Source organism: Oncorhynchus keta, chromosome 20 (genome assembly GCF_023373465.1).
Source record: "Oncorhynchus keta strain PuntledgeMale-10-30-2019 chromosome 20, Oket_V2, whole genome shotgun sequence".
Lineage (NCBI taxonomy): Eukaryota > Metazoa > Chordata > Actinopteri > Salmoniformes > Salmonidae > Oncorhynchus > Oncorhynchus keta.
The window spans coordinates 45,199,825-45,212,536 of NC_068440.1; the positions used below are offsets into that span (position 1 = coordinate 45,199,825).

General features: G+C 49.3%; 1 protein-coding gene across 1 annotated transcript in view; it reads right to left on the reverse strand.

The window, feature by feature from the left end:
* LOC118381542 (CUB and sushi domain-containing protein 2-like) overlaps positions 1–12,712 on the reverse strand; it is a 1,147,246-nt gene that overhangs the window by 521,351 nt on the left and 613,183 nt on the right.

Below are 12,712 nucleotides of genomic sequence, written 5' to 3' on the forward strand. Positions count from 1 at the left end.
TAAATGGTGTCAAATCGCCTATCAAAAGCTTCTAAAGCCATGACATCATTGTCTGGAATTTTCCAAGCTGTTAAAAGGCACAGTCAACTTAGTGTATGTAAACTTCTGACCCACTGGAATTGTGATACAGTGAAAGTGAAATAATCTGTCTGTAAACAATAGTTGGAAAAATGTATTGTGTCATGCACAAAGTAGATGTCCTAAACAACTTGCCAAAACTATAGTTTGTTAGCAAGACATGTGTGGAGTGGTTGAAAACAAGTTTAAATTTTAAAGTTTAAACTCCAACCTAAGTGTATGTAAACGTCTGACTGCAACTGTATATATTCTGCAACCAGGGTCAAGGAATTTCCCTAATCCATCAATCCCTCTGTCCCTCTATCCTCTAATCCATCCATCCCTCTGTCCCTTCATCCTCTAATCCATCCATCCCTCTGTCCCTCTATCCTCTAATCCCTCTGTCCCTCTATCCCTAATCCATCCATCCCTCTGTCCCTCTATCCTCTAATCCCTCTGTCCCTTCATCCTCCAATCCCTCTGTCCCTCTATCCTCTAATCCATCAATCCCTCTGTCCCTCTATCCTCTAATCCATCCATCCCTCTGTCCCTCTATCCTCTAATCCATCCATCCCTCTGTCCCTCCATCCTCTAATCCATCCATCCCTCTGTCCCTTCATCCTCTAATCCATCCATCCCTCTGTCCCTTCATCCTCTAATCCATCCATCCCTCTGTCCCTTCATCCTCTAATCCATCCCTTCATCCTCTAATCCATCCATCCCTCTGTCCCTTCATCCTCTAATCCATCCCTTCATCCTCTAATCCATCCATCCCTCTGTCCCTTCATCCTCTAATCCCTCCATCCCTCTGTCCTCTAATCCATCCCTTCATCCTCTAATCCATCCATCTCTCTATCCTCTAATCCATCCATCTCTCTATCCTCTAATCCATCCATCCCTCTATCTTCTAATCCATCCACCCCTCTATCCTCTAATCCATCCATCCCTCTATCCTCTAATCCATCCCTCTATCCTCTAATCCATCCATTCCTCTATTCCTCTATCCTCTAATCCATCCATCCCTTCATCCTCTAATCCATCCATCTCTCTATCCTCTAATCCATCCATCCCTCTATCCTCTAATGCATCCATTCCTCTATTCCTCTATCCTCTAATCCCTCTGTCCATTCATCCTCTAATCCATCCATCCCTCTATCCTCTAATCCATCCATCTCTCTATCCTCTAATCCATCCATCCCTTCATCCTCTAATCCATCAATCCCTCTGTCCCTTCATCCTCTAATCCATCCATCCCTCTATCCTCTAATCCATCCATCCCTCTGTCCCTTCATCCTCTAATCCATCCATCCCTCTATCCTCTAATCCATCCATCTCTCTATCCTCTAATCCATCAATCCCTCTGTCCCTTCATCCTCTAATCGATCCATCTCTCTATCCTCTAATCCATCCATCTCTCTATCCTCTAATCCATCCATCCCTCTATCCTCTAATCCATCCATCCCTCTATCCTCTAATCCATCCATTTCTCTATCCTCTAATCCATCCATCCCTCTATCCTCTAATCCATCCATCCCTCTATCCTCTAACCCATCCATCCCTCTATCCTCTAATCCATCCATCCCTCTATCCTCTAATCCATCCATTCCTCTATTCCTCTATCCTCTAATCCATCCATCCCTCTATCCTCTAATCCACCCATTCCTCTATTCCTCTATCCTCTAATCCATCCATCCCTCTATTCCTCTAATCCTCTAATCCACTATCTCTCCATCCTCTAATCCGGCTATTCCTGGCTACTCCCAAAGTGCCACACACAAAATGCAATGCCATTGAGGGTAAGCCAAATAAAAATGTGATTCACATTTTCCAACAGTCCATTTGTATATTCCAACGGGGCTATACATTTGGGTGAGGTTATTTTCCCCGCCTGTGTAGTCTCGTTTCACTGCCAAAAATAAAATAAAACCATTTAGTGTTCAGTGAAATAACACAATGCCAAATACAGGTATCCTAGTCAAATAATTAACATCCAATCACATTAACCGTTACTCTCTTGTGGGTAACCTTCACTCTTGCGCTGACATTTGGAAACGAAATATGCATATTTGAAAAATAAGACACAGGAGTTTTATGATGAACAAATACAGTTTTATATAAATAAAGAGCAAAATGATTGATTCATGTTATATTATTATTTGTGTCCTGGTCTTGTTAGAGCTCTATGTCACTTCCTGTTAGAGCTCAATGTCACTTCCTGTAAGAGCTCAATGTCACTTCCTGTAAGAGCTCAATGTCACTTCCTGTTAGAGCTCAATGTCACTTCCTGTTAGAGCTCAATGTCACTTCCTGTAAGAGCTCTATGTCACTTCCTGTAGGAGCTTTATGTCACTTCCTGTAGGAGCTTTATGTCACTTCCTGTAAGATATCTATGTCACTTCCTGTTTGAGCTCAATGTCACTCCCTGTAAGAGCTCTATGTCACTTCCTGTAAGAGCTCTATGCCACTTCCTGTAAGAGCTCTATGCCACTTCCTGTAAGAGCTCTATGTCACTTCCTGTAAGAGCTCTATGTCACTTCCTGTAAGAGCTCTATGTCACTTCCTGTAAGAGCTCTATGTCACTTCCTGTAGGAGCTTTATGTCACTTCCTGTAGGAGATCTATGTGACTTCCTGTAAAAGCTCTATGTGACTTCCTGTAAAAGCTCTATGTCACTTCCCACGAGCCGATTTGTGACAAAACCTCACATTAATTCTTATGTTTTGTAAATGTATCGTTTGTGTGGCAGGCTTACAATTATGGCAAAAAACAACATTTGAGAGTGAGCTGACCCTGGTGCTAGAGGGGGTACAGCTGACCATGGTGCTAGAGGGGGTACAGTGACCCTGGTGCTAGAGGGGGTACAGCTGACCCTGGTGCTAGAGGGGGTACAGCTGACCCTGGTGCTAGAGGGGGTACAGCTGACCCTGGTGCTAGAGGGGGTACAGCTGACCCTGGTGCTAGAAGGGGGTACAGCTGACCCTGGTGCTAGCTATAGGGGGTACCAGCTGACCCTGGTGCTAGAGTGGGTACAGCTGATCCTGGTGCTAGAGGGGGTACAGCTGACCCTGGTGCTAGAGGGGTACAGCTGACCCTGGTGCTAGAGGGGTACAGCTGACCCTGGTGCTAGAGTGGGTACAGCTGACCATGGTCCTTCCAGAGGGGGTACAACTGACCCTGGTGCTAGAACAGCTGATCCCCTGGTGCTAGAGGGGGTAACAGCTGACCCTGGTGCTAAGGGGGTACATCCTGACCATGGTGCTAGAGGGGTACAGCTGACCATGGTCCTCTATCCTCTATCAGCTGACCATGGTGCTAGAGGGGTAACAGCTGACCCTGGTGCTAGAGGGGTACATTGACCCTGGTGCCAGAGTGGGTACAGCTAACCCTGGTGCTAGAGGGGGTACAGTGACCCTGGTGCTAGAGGGGGTACAGCTGACCCTGGTGCTAGAGGGGGTACAGCTGACCCTGGTGCTAGAGGGGGTACAGCTGACCCTGGTGCTAGAGGGGGTACTCAGCTGGAGGATGAATGTTTGAAGGGGTACGAGACTATAATACGTTTGGGAACCACTGCTATAATCCATCTATCACTCTAACACTCTATCCTTCCATCCTCTATCACTCTAACACTCTATCCTCTATCCCTCTAACACTCTATCCTTCCATCCTCTATCCCTCTATCACTCTAACACTCTATCCTTCCATCCTCTATCACTCTAACACTCTATCCTTCCATCCTCTATCCCTCTATCACTCTATCCTTCCATCCTCTATCCCTCTATCACTCTAACACTCTATCCTTCCATCCTCTATCCCTCTATCCCTCTAACCTCTATCCCTCTATCCTTCCATCCTCTATCCCTCTATCCTCCATTTTATATGCCTCTATCCATCAATCTCTCCATCCTCTAATCCTCTATCCCTCTATCCTCCATCTTCTATCCCTCTATCCTCCATCCTCTATTCCTCTATCCCTCTGTCCTAGAGGGAGGTGAATGCACCAATTTGTAAGTCGCTCTGGATAAGAGCGTCTGCTAAATGACTTAAATGTAAAATGTAAATGTCCTCTATCCCTCTATCCCTCAATCCTCTATCCATCCATCCTCTATCCCTCTATCCTCCATCCTCTATTCCTCTATCCTCCATCCTCTATCCCTCCATCCTCTATCCCTCCACCCTCTATTCCTCCATCCTCTGTTCCTCTATCCCTCTATCCTCCATCCTCTATCCCTCTATCCTCCATCCTCTATCCCTCTATCCACCACCCCTCTATCCTCTAATCCGACAAGTGGTGTCACTCCTATGAAACGCTCGTCCCTCAACCAATCAAGGCAGTGAATAGTGAGTAGTACCCTGAGTCTGACCTGATGATGTCACCTAACGAGATACAACACATCTGTCTAATTCAGCAACTCAGAGGCTATATCCCAAGTGGGACACTATTACTTTTGTAGTGCACTACTAGATCCAACGTAACTCAAAAGTAGTGGTCTTGGCAGAGAAAATGTTGTGATTTAAGAAACAGCCAACCCTCAGAATCACCAAGGTGAGTCACTAAATCACGGAATCCCATTGTGGGCCATTTCCAGTAACTTCCAGTGAAGTATAGAGCAGCACCACAAGTTGAATATATCCATCACAAGACTGAGTACATGTAAGGATGGATTTATGCATTGGCTTTTCTACCCAGGAAGTAGATCTACTCAACTGAGCTCATTGGCTCACGAGAAATTCAGGGAGTTCAATAATCGAAATGCTTCTTCGGGAACTGATTATAATAAATAATACACGTTAACATAAAATTACAATAAATTATAATAAATTATAATAATTATAATAAATAAGACATTTTAACATAAAATCAGTAAATAAGGATGAAGAAGGAAAAAACAATTGTGAAAACTAAAACGAACCAAATCAACAGGGAAAAGGGGCTGTGTAGTCTTCCAATTCAAATGAACTGCCCCACACTTCCCCACACTGCCCCACACTACCCCACACTGCCCCACACTGCCCCACACTGCTCCACACTACCCCACACTGCCCCACACTACCCCACACTGCCCCACACTGCCCCACACTGCCCCACACTACCCCACACTGCCCCACACTTCCCCACACTGCCCCACACTTCCCCACACTGCCCCACACTACCCCACCCTTCCCCACACTGCCCCACACTGCCCCACACTGCCCCACACTTCCCCACACTGCCCCACACTACCCCACACTGCCCCACACTACCCCACACTGCCCCACCCATCCCCCACCTACCCCACACTGCCCCACACTACCCCACACTGCCCCACACTACCCCACCCTTCCCCACACAACCCCACACTGCCCCACACTGCCCCAGATTTCCCACACTGCCCCACACTCCCCCACACTACCCCACACTGCCCCACACTGCCCCACACTGCCCCACACTTCCCCACACTGCCCCAGACTTCCCCACTGCCCCAGACTTCCCCACTTTCCCACACTGCCCCACACTGCCCCAGACTTCCCCACACTGCCCCACACTACCCCACCCTTCCCCACTGCCCCACACTGCCCCACACTGCCCCAGACTGCCCCACACTGCCCCAGACTATCCCACACTGCCCCACACACCCCTCCCTTCCCCACACAACCCCACACTGCCCCACACTGCCCCAGACTATCCCACACTGCCCCACACTGCCCCAGACTATCCCACACTGCCCCACACTGCCCCACCCTTCCCCACACAACCCCACACTGCCCCACACTGCCCCAGACTATCCCACACTGCCCCACACTGCCCCAGACTATCCCACACTGCCCCACACTGCCCCACACAGCCCCACACTTCCCCACACTGCCCCACACTGCCCCACACTGCCCCACACTGCCCCACACTGCCCCAAACTTCCTCAAACTACCCCACACAGCCCCACACTTCCCCACACTTCCCCACACTGCCCCACACTGCCCCACACTACCCCCACACTGCCCCACACTGCCCCAAACTTCCTCACACTACCCCACACAGCCCCACACTGCCCCACACTGCCCCACACTGCCCCACACTTCCCCACACTTCCCAACACTGCCCCACACTTCCCCACACTGCCCCACACTGCCCCACACTGCCCCAAACTTCCTCACACTACCCCACACAGCCCCACACTGCCCCACACTGCCCCACACTGCCCCACACTGCCCCAAACTTCCTCACACTACCCCACACTGCCCCACACTGCCCCACACTACCCCACACTACCCGACACCCCACACTGCCCCACACATCCCCACACTTCCCCACACTGCCCCAAACTTCCCACACTACCCCACACTGCCCCACACTGCCCCACACTACCCGACACTACCCCACACTGCCCCACACTTCCCCACACTGCCCCACACTGCCCCACACTGCCCCAAACTTCCCCACACTGCCCCACACTGCCCCACACTACCCCACACTACCCCACACTTCCCCACACTACCCCACACTGCCCCACACTGCCCCACACTACCCCACACTTCCCCACACTGCCCCACACTTCCAGCAGATTTTTTTATGTTTACTGGGAGAGCAGAAGCCTAATGAAAAAGCTGATAAAAATGCAAATTGCATTCTGTCTTATGGTAAACCCACTCACTGATGTAAATTGCCAGGACTAGGAGGGAGGGAGGGGGAGGGAGGGGGAGGGTGCTGTTGTGGGTCAGATCACCAGAAAAAGTGCAGTTTCATCCTACAAAAATACATACATGTGTAGGATCTTAATTTGACCAGTATTGTTGCAACAAAATTATCAACAAGATTTGAACATTTTAATGCATTAGGTTCACGAATGTCCCGGAGGAGGAGGAGGCTGCTGTTTGGCCCCTATCTGTTTGGAACTGATTTTTTTACAGAATGTTTCTTCCCCCCTCTCTTTAAAAAGGCCCAAATCCCCGTCATTCACATGAAGAGGAGACGCCGAGACAGGGGATGCAGGTCAGGGTGCCTGATGAGAATTGGTCAGCGAGTGGGTAACCCGCCCTCTACCATTCGTCCTATTGGCCAACATGCCTCTACAATTCGTCCTATTGGCCAACGTGCCTCTACCATTCATCCTATTGGCCAACGTGCCTCTACCATTCGTCCTATTGGCCAACGTGCCTCTACCATCTGTCCTATCGGCCAACGTGCCTCTACCATTCGTCCTATTGGCCAACGTCCCTCTGCGTCCTATTGGCCAACGTGCCTCTACCATTCGTCCTATTGGCCAACGTGCCTCTACCATTCGTCCTATTGGCCAACGTGCCTCTACAATTCGTCCTATTGGCCAACGTGCCTCTACCATTCGTCCTATTGGCCAACGTGCCTCTACCATTCGTCCTATTGGCCAACGTGCCTCTACCATCTGTCCTATCGGCCAACGTGCCTCTACCATTCGTCCTATTGGCCAACGTGCCTCTACCATTCGTCCTATTGGCCAACGTGCCTCTACCATTCGTCCTATTGGCCAACGTGCCTCTACCATTCGTCCTATTGGCCAACGTGCCTCTACCATTCGTCCTATTGGCCAACGTGCCTCTACCATTCGTCCTATTGGCCAACGTGCCTCTACCATTCGTCCTATTGGCCAACGTGCCTCTACCATCCGTCCTATTGGCCAACGTGCCTCTACCATTCGTCCTATTGGCCAACGTGCCTCTACCATTCGTCCTATTGGCCAACGTGCCTCTACCATTCGTCCTATTGGCCAACGTGCCTCTACCATTCGTCCTATTGGCCAACGTGCCTCTACCATCCGTCCTATTGGCCAACGTGCAATAAACTGAAGAATAAACTGATTGAACTCCGATCAAGACGATCCTTCTTTCACAGGGTCTTGGCTGAATGAATGTCATACAGCTGATTTAGTTCCATCGGTAAGATAGAACAGCTGCCTCAGGTAAGATAAAGGGCTGGTGGTCTTTGTCTATTTGTCAATAACAGCTGGTGCACCAAATCTAATATTAAAGAAGTCTCAAGGTTTTGCTGGAAGTACAAGTGACTCGCTTAATATAGAAGGGGTCAGATGACGCAAATGCTAAACTAGACTGGAATATGTTTCGTGACTCATCCGATGGCATTGAGGAGTACATAACATCAATCAATTGCTTCATCAAGAAGTGAATTGATGACATTGTCTCCACAGTGTCTGTACGTACATACCCCAACAGAAGCCATGGATTACAGGGAACATTGTCGGATGTGCTTGCAAACTATTATGGACTACAAAGGGTGAACTAAATTACTTCTATGCACGCTTTGAGGCAACCAACACTGAAGCAGGCATGAGAGCACCAGCTGTTCTGGATGACTGTGTGACCACGCCCGCCATAGCAAGACCTCTACAAAGATAAACATTCACAAAGCCGCAGGGCCAGATGGATTACCAGGATGTGTATTCTGAGCATGTGCTGACCAACTGGCAAGTGTACTCACTCTACTCCCTGTCCCTGATCGAGCCTGTAATACCTGCCAGACTGCACCCCTAGCCACATCCTCAGAGCTGAATGGACTGACCAGCTGGCTTAAGTGTTTACGGACATATTTAATCTCTCCCTGTCCTAGTCTGCTGACCTGCTTCACTATGTCCACCGTAGTTCCCATGAACACCAACGTAACATGCCTAAATGACTACCGACCAGCAGACGTCTGTAGCCATGAAGTGCTTTGCAAGGCTAGAAGTGACATCAACAGCATCATGCCAGAAACTGTAGACCCAAGACACAATTTCATACCACCCAAAAAGAGCCACAGATGATGCACGCCCTTTCGATGAGACAGCCTACAGGGAGGAGGTCAGAGACCTGGCCGTGTGGTGCCAGGACACAAAACAACCTGTCCTACAAAAATGAGGAAGCCTATAGGGAGGAGGTCAGAGACCTGGCCGTGTGGTGCCAGGACAACAACCTCTCCCTCAACATGATCAAGACAAAAGGAGATGTTTGTGGACTACAGCAAAAGCAGGCCCTCATTCTCATTGATGAGGCTGTAGTAGAGGAGGTTGAGCAGATTGAGGGCTTGAAGTTTGTTGGTGTCCACATCACAAACAAACTATCATGGTCCAAACACACCAAGACAGTCGTGTTGCAATGCCCAACAACTCAAAATATCTGGGTCCTCAGATCCACAAATTTCCACGGCTGCGCCATTGAGAGCATCCTAACTGGTTGCATCACCACCTGGTATGGCAACTGCTCGGCCTCAAAGGGAGGCACTACAGAAGGTAGTGTGTACAGCCCAGTACATCACTGGGGCAAAGCTTACTGCCATCCAGGACCTCTATACCAGGTGGTGGTGTGTACAGCCCAGTACACCACTGGGGCAAAGCTTCCTGCCATCCAGAACCTCTATACCAGGCAGTGTCAGAAGAAGGCCCTAAAAAGTGCCAAAGACACACGCCTGTGTGTGTGATGCACGTGTGCACTTAATTTCACTTTACGTGTGTCTCCCACTCCTCACTGCTCTCTCCTCCCTACTCTGTCCATCATAAGGGGATCTGTTTGAGCTCAGAGAAGGACACGTGTTGGCACTGTGGCCTTTGAACATCTCTGCCTCTTATCATATCCTCTTATTGATGTCTATACCTCTCCATGTCTATACCTCTCTGTGCTGTCTTCTTCCTCTCCTTCTCCACAGGTCATTCCACTATCTCTCTCTCTCTCTCTCTCTCTGATGACTTTACATCTATTGTTCAGGTATCCTGTGTGTATCCTGTGTTCTTTTCTCTCCTTCTCCACAGGTCATTCCACTATCTCTCTCTCTCTCTCTCTCTCTCTGATGACTTTACATCTATTGTTACGGATACAGGTATCCTGTGTGTGTATTCTGTGTTCTTTTCTCTCCTTCTCCCCTCACAGGTGAAAATCATCCCCAATCAGTCACCAATCAATCATCAATCAGAAGACACACCTCCTCCTGTTTCCTACCCAATCACAGTTCCTTTACCTTGGTTTAAAAACCCTGTCAGTTGTTTGCTCTGGAGCTCAATCTCTCTGTAAATGCCATATGTCTGTAGATCGCTCTGGTTCACCCTCTCCTACTATGTCTCGCTATCGCTCTTTATGTATTGAGCTCTCTTTTGTTTGAGCACCTCCATATCACTTTGTCCTCATATTGTTTTTGGTTATGGTGTTTGTTTGCTGGTGGGAAAAGGGGGAACTAAGAAAAGTCGCCCATGGACATACACTACCCGTAGGTATACTTTGTTAAATACACTAGTTAGAACTGGGTGGACCACCCACTGTATTTTTGGTTAGTTAGTTAGCTGTTGTTGAAATAGGCTAGTCTAGCTTAGGGGTGTTTTTGAATAGTTATTATTTATTTCCTTGGGTCCAGCTCAGCCCCTTTTCCTGCCCCCCCCCATTACCGTGTGTTTTCTAATAAACCGTGTGTTTGACAGTAATTTAGTTGTCTGTGGTTATTTCGTTCTCACTTTTACTTTTTCAATATTATAATTTGCATGAGTTATGTTACGGGTCTCGTTACCATCTCCCCGAGACTGTCGGGCCAAAAGGGATTCGTAACATCTACCCATCTCTAGCTGTAATTTCCCAACTCCTTTGCAGGACATTGTACCAGCTCCTTTGCAGGGCATTGTACCAGCTCCTTTGCAGGGCATTGTACCAGCTCCTTTGCAGGGCATTGTACCAACTCCTTTGCAGGGCATTGTACCAGCTCCTTTGCAGGGCATTGTACCAGCTCCTTTGCAGGGCATTGTACCAGCTCCTTTGCAGGGCATTGTACCAGCTCCTTTGCAGGGCATTGTACCAGCTCCTTTGCAGGGCATTGTACCAGCTCCTTTGCAGGGCATTGTACCAGCTCCTTTGCAGGGCATTGTACCAGCTCCTTTGCAGGGCATTGTACCAGCTCCTTTGCAGGGCATTGTACCAGCTCCTTTGCAGGGCATTGTACAGGGCATTGTACCAGCTCCTTTGCAGGGCATTGTACCAACTCCTTTGCAGGGCATTGTACCAACTCCTTTGCAGGGCATTGTACCAGCTCCTTTGCAGGGCATTGTACCAGCTCCTTTGCAGGGCATTGTACCAGCTCCTTTGCAGGACATTGTACCAACTCCTTTGCAGGGCATTGTACCAACTCCTTTGCAGGGCATTGTACCAACTCCTTTGCAGGGCATTGTACCAGCTCCTTTGCAGGGCATTGTACCAGCTCCTTTGCAGGGCATTGTACCAGCTCCTTTGCAGGGCATTGTACCAGCTCCTTTGCAGGGCATTGTACCAACTCCTTTGCAGGGCATTGTACCAACTCCTTTGCAGGACATTGTACCAACTCCTTTGCAGGACATTGTACCAACTCCTTTGCAGGATATTGTATCTGACTAGTCCACAAAAGAAGCTCTACTCTACACGCCTTGGTCTTAGTATTTTGTGTTTTCTTTAATTATTTGTTCAGGCCAGGGTGTGACATGGGTTTATTGTATTGTCGTATTGGGTTTTTTGTAGGCATTGGGATTGTGGTTGATTAGGGGTGTGTCTAGTATAGGCTTGGCTGCCTGAGGCGGTTCTCAATCAGAGTCAGGTGATTCTCGTTGTCTCTGATTGGGAACCGTATTTAGGTAGCCTGGGTTTCACTGTGTATTTCGTGGGTGATTGTTCCTGTCTCTGTGTAGTTTCACCAGATAGGCTGTAATTAGGTTTCACGTTCCGTTTGTTGTTTTTGTATTTTGTATAGTTATTTCATGTGTCACTTTTTCATTAAAGTCATGAGTAACCACCACGCTGCATTTCGGTCCGACTCTCTTTCTACAAACGAAGAACGCCGTTACAGAATCACCCACCACACTCGGACCGAGCAGCGTGTTAACAGGGAGCTGCGAAGGGAGGACGTTATGGACAGCAGAGGCTTGGAGTATACGACGTGGGAAGAAATAGACAGGTGGGCGGCCGACCCAGAGAGAGTGCCAGAGCCCGCCTGGGATTCGCTGGAGCAGTGCGATGAGGGCTATAGGCGAATGGCGCAGAGCGAAACCCGAAAGTCACCCCCAAATATTTATTGGGGGAGGGCTCAGGGAGAGAGTAGCAGAGTCAGGAGTCAGACCTGAGCCTAGTCTCCCTGTTAATTGTGATGAGCAGCGATATAAGCACTTCTGGTCTTGGGAGGAGATATTAGACGGAAAAGGACCCTGGGCTCAGCCTGGAGAATATCGCCGTCCCAAGGAAGAACTAGAGGCGGAGAGGCGCTGGTATGAGGAGGCAGCACGGCGACGCGGATGGAAAAGCCCGAAAAGCAGCCCCAAAATATTATTGGGGGGGGGGGCTTAAAGGGAGTATGGCTATGCCAGGTAGGAGACCTGCGCAAACTCCCTGTGCTTACCGGTGGCCTAGAGAGACTGGGCAGGCACCGTGTTATGCTATGGAGCGCACGATGTCTCCAGTGCGGGTGCAGAGCCAGCTGCGACACATACCAGCCCTTCGTATTGGCCGGGCTAGAGTGGGCATCGAGCCAAGTAAGCTTGGGCAGGCTCGGTGCTCAAGAGCTCCAGTGCGCCTGCACGGTCCGGTCTATCCAGAGCCACCTCTACACACCAGTCCTCCGGTAGCAGCTCCCCGCACCAGGCTTCCTGTGCGTGTCCTCGATCCTGTAGCACCAGTTCCAGCACCACGCCTTCTGTGCGCCTCGCCTGTTCAGCACA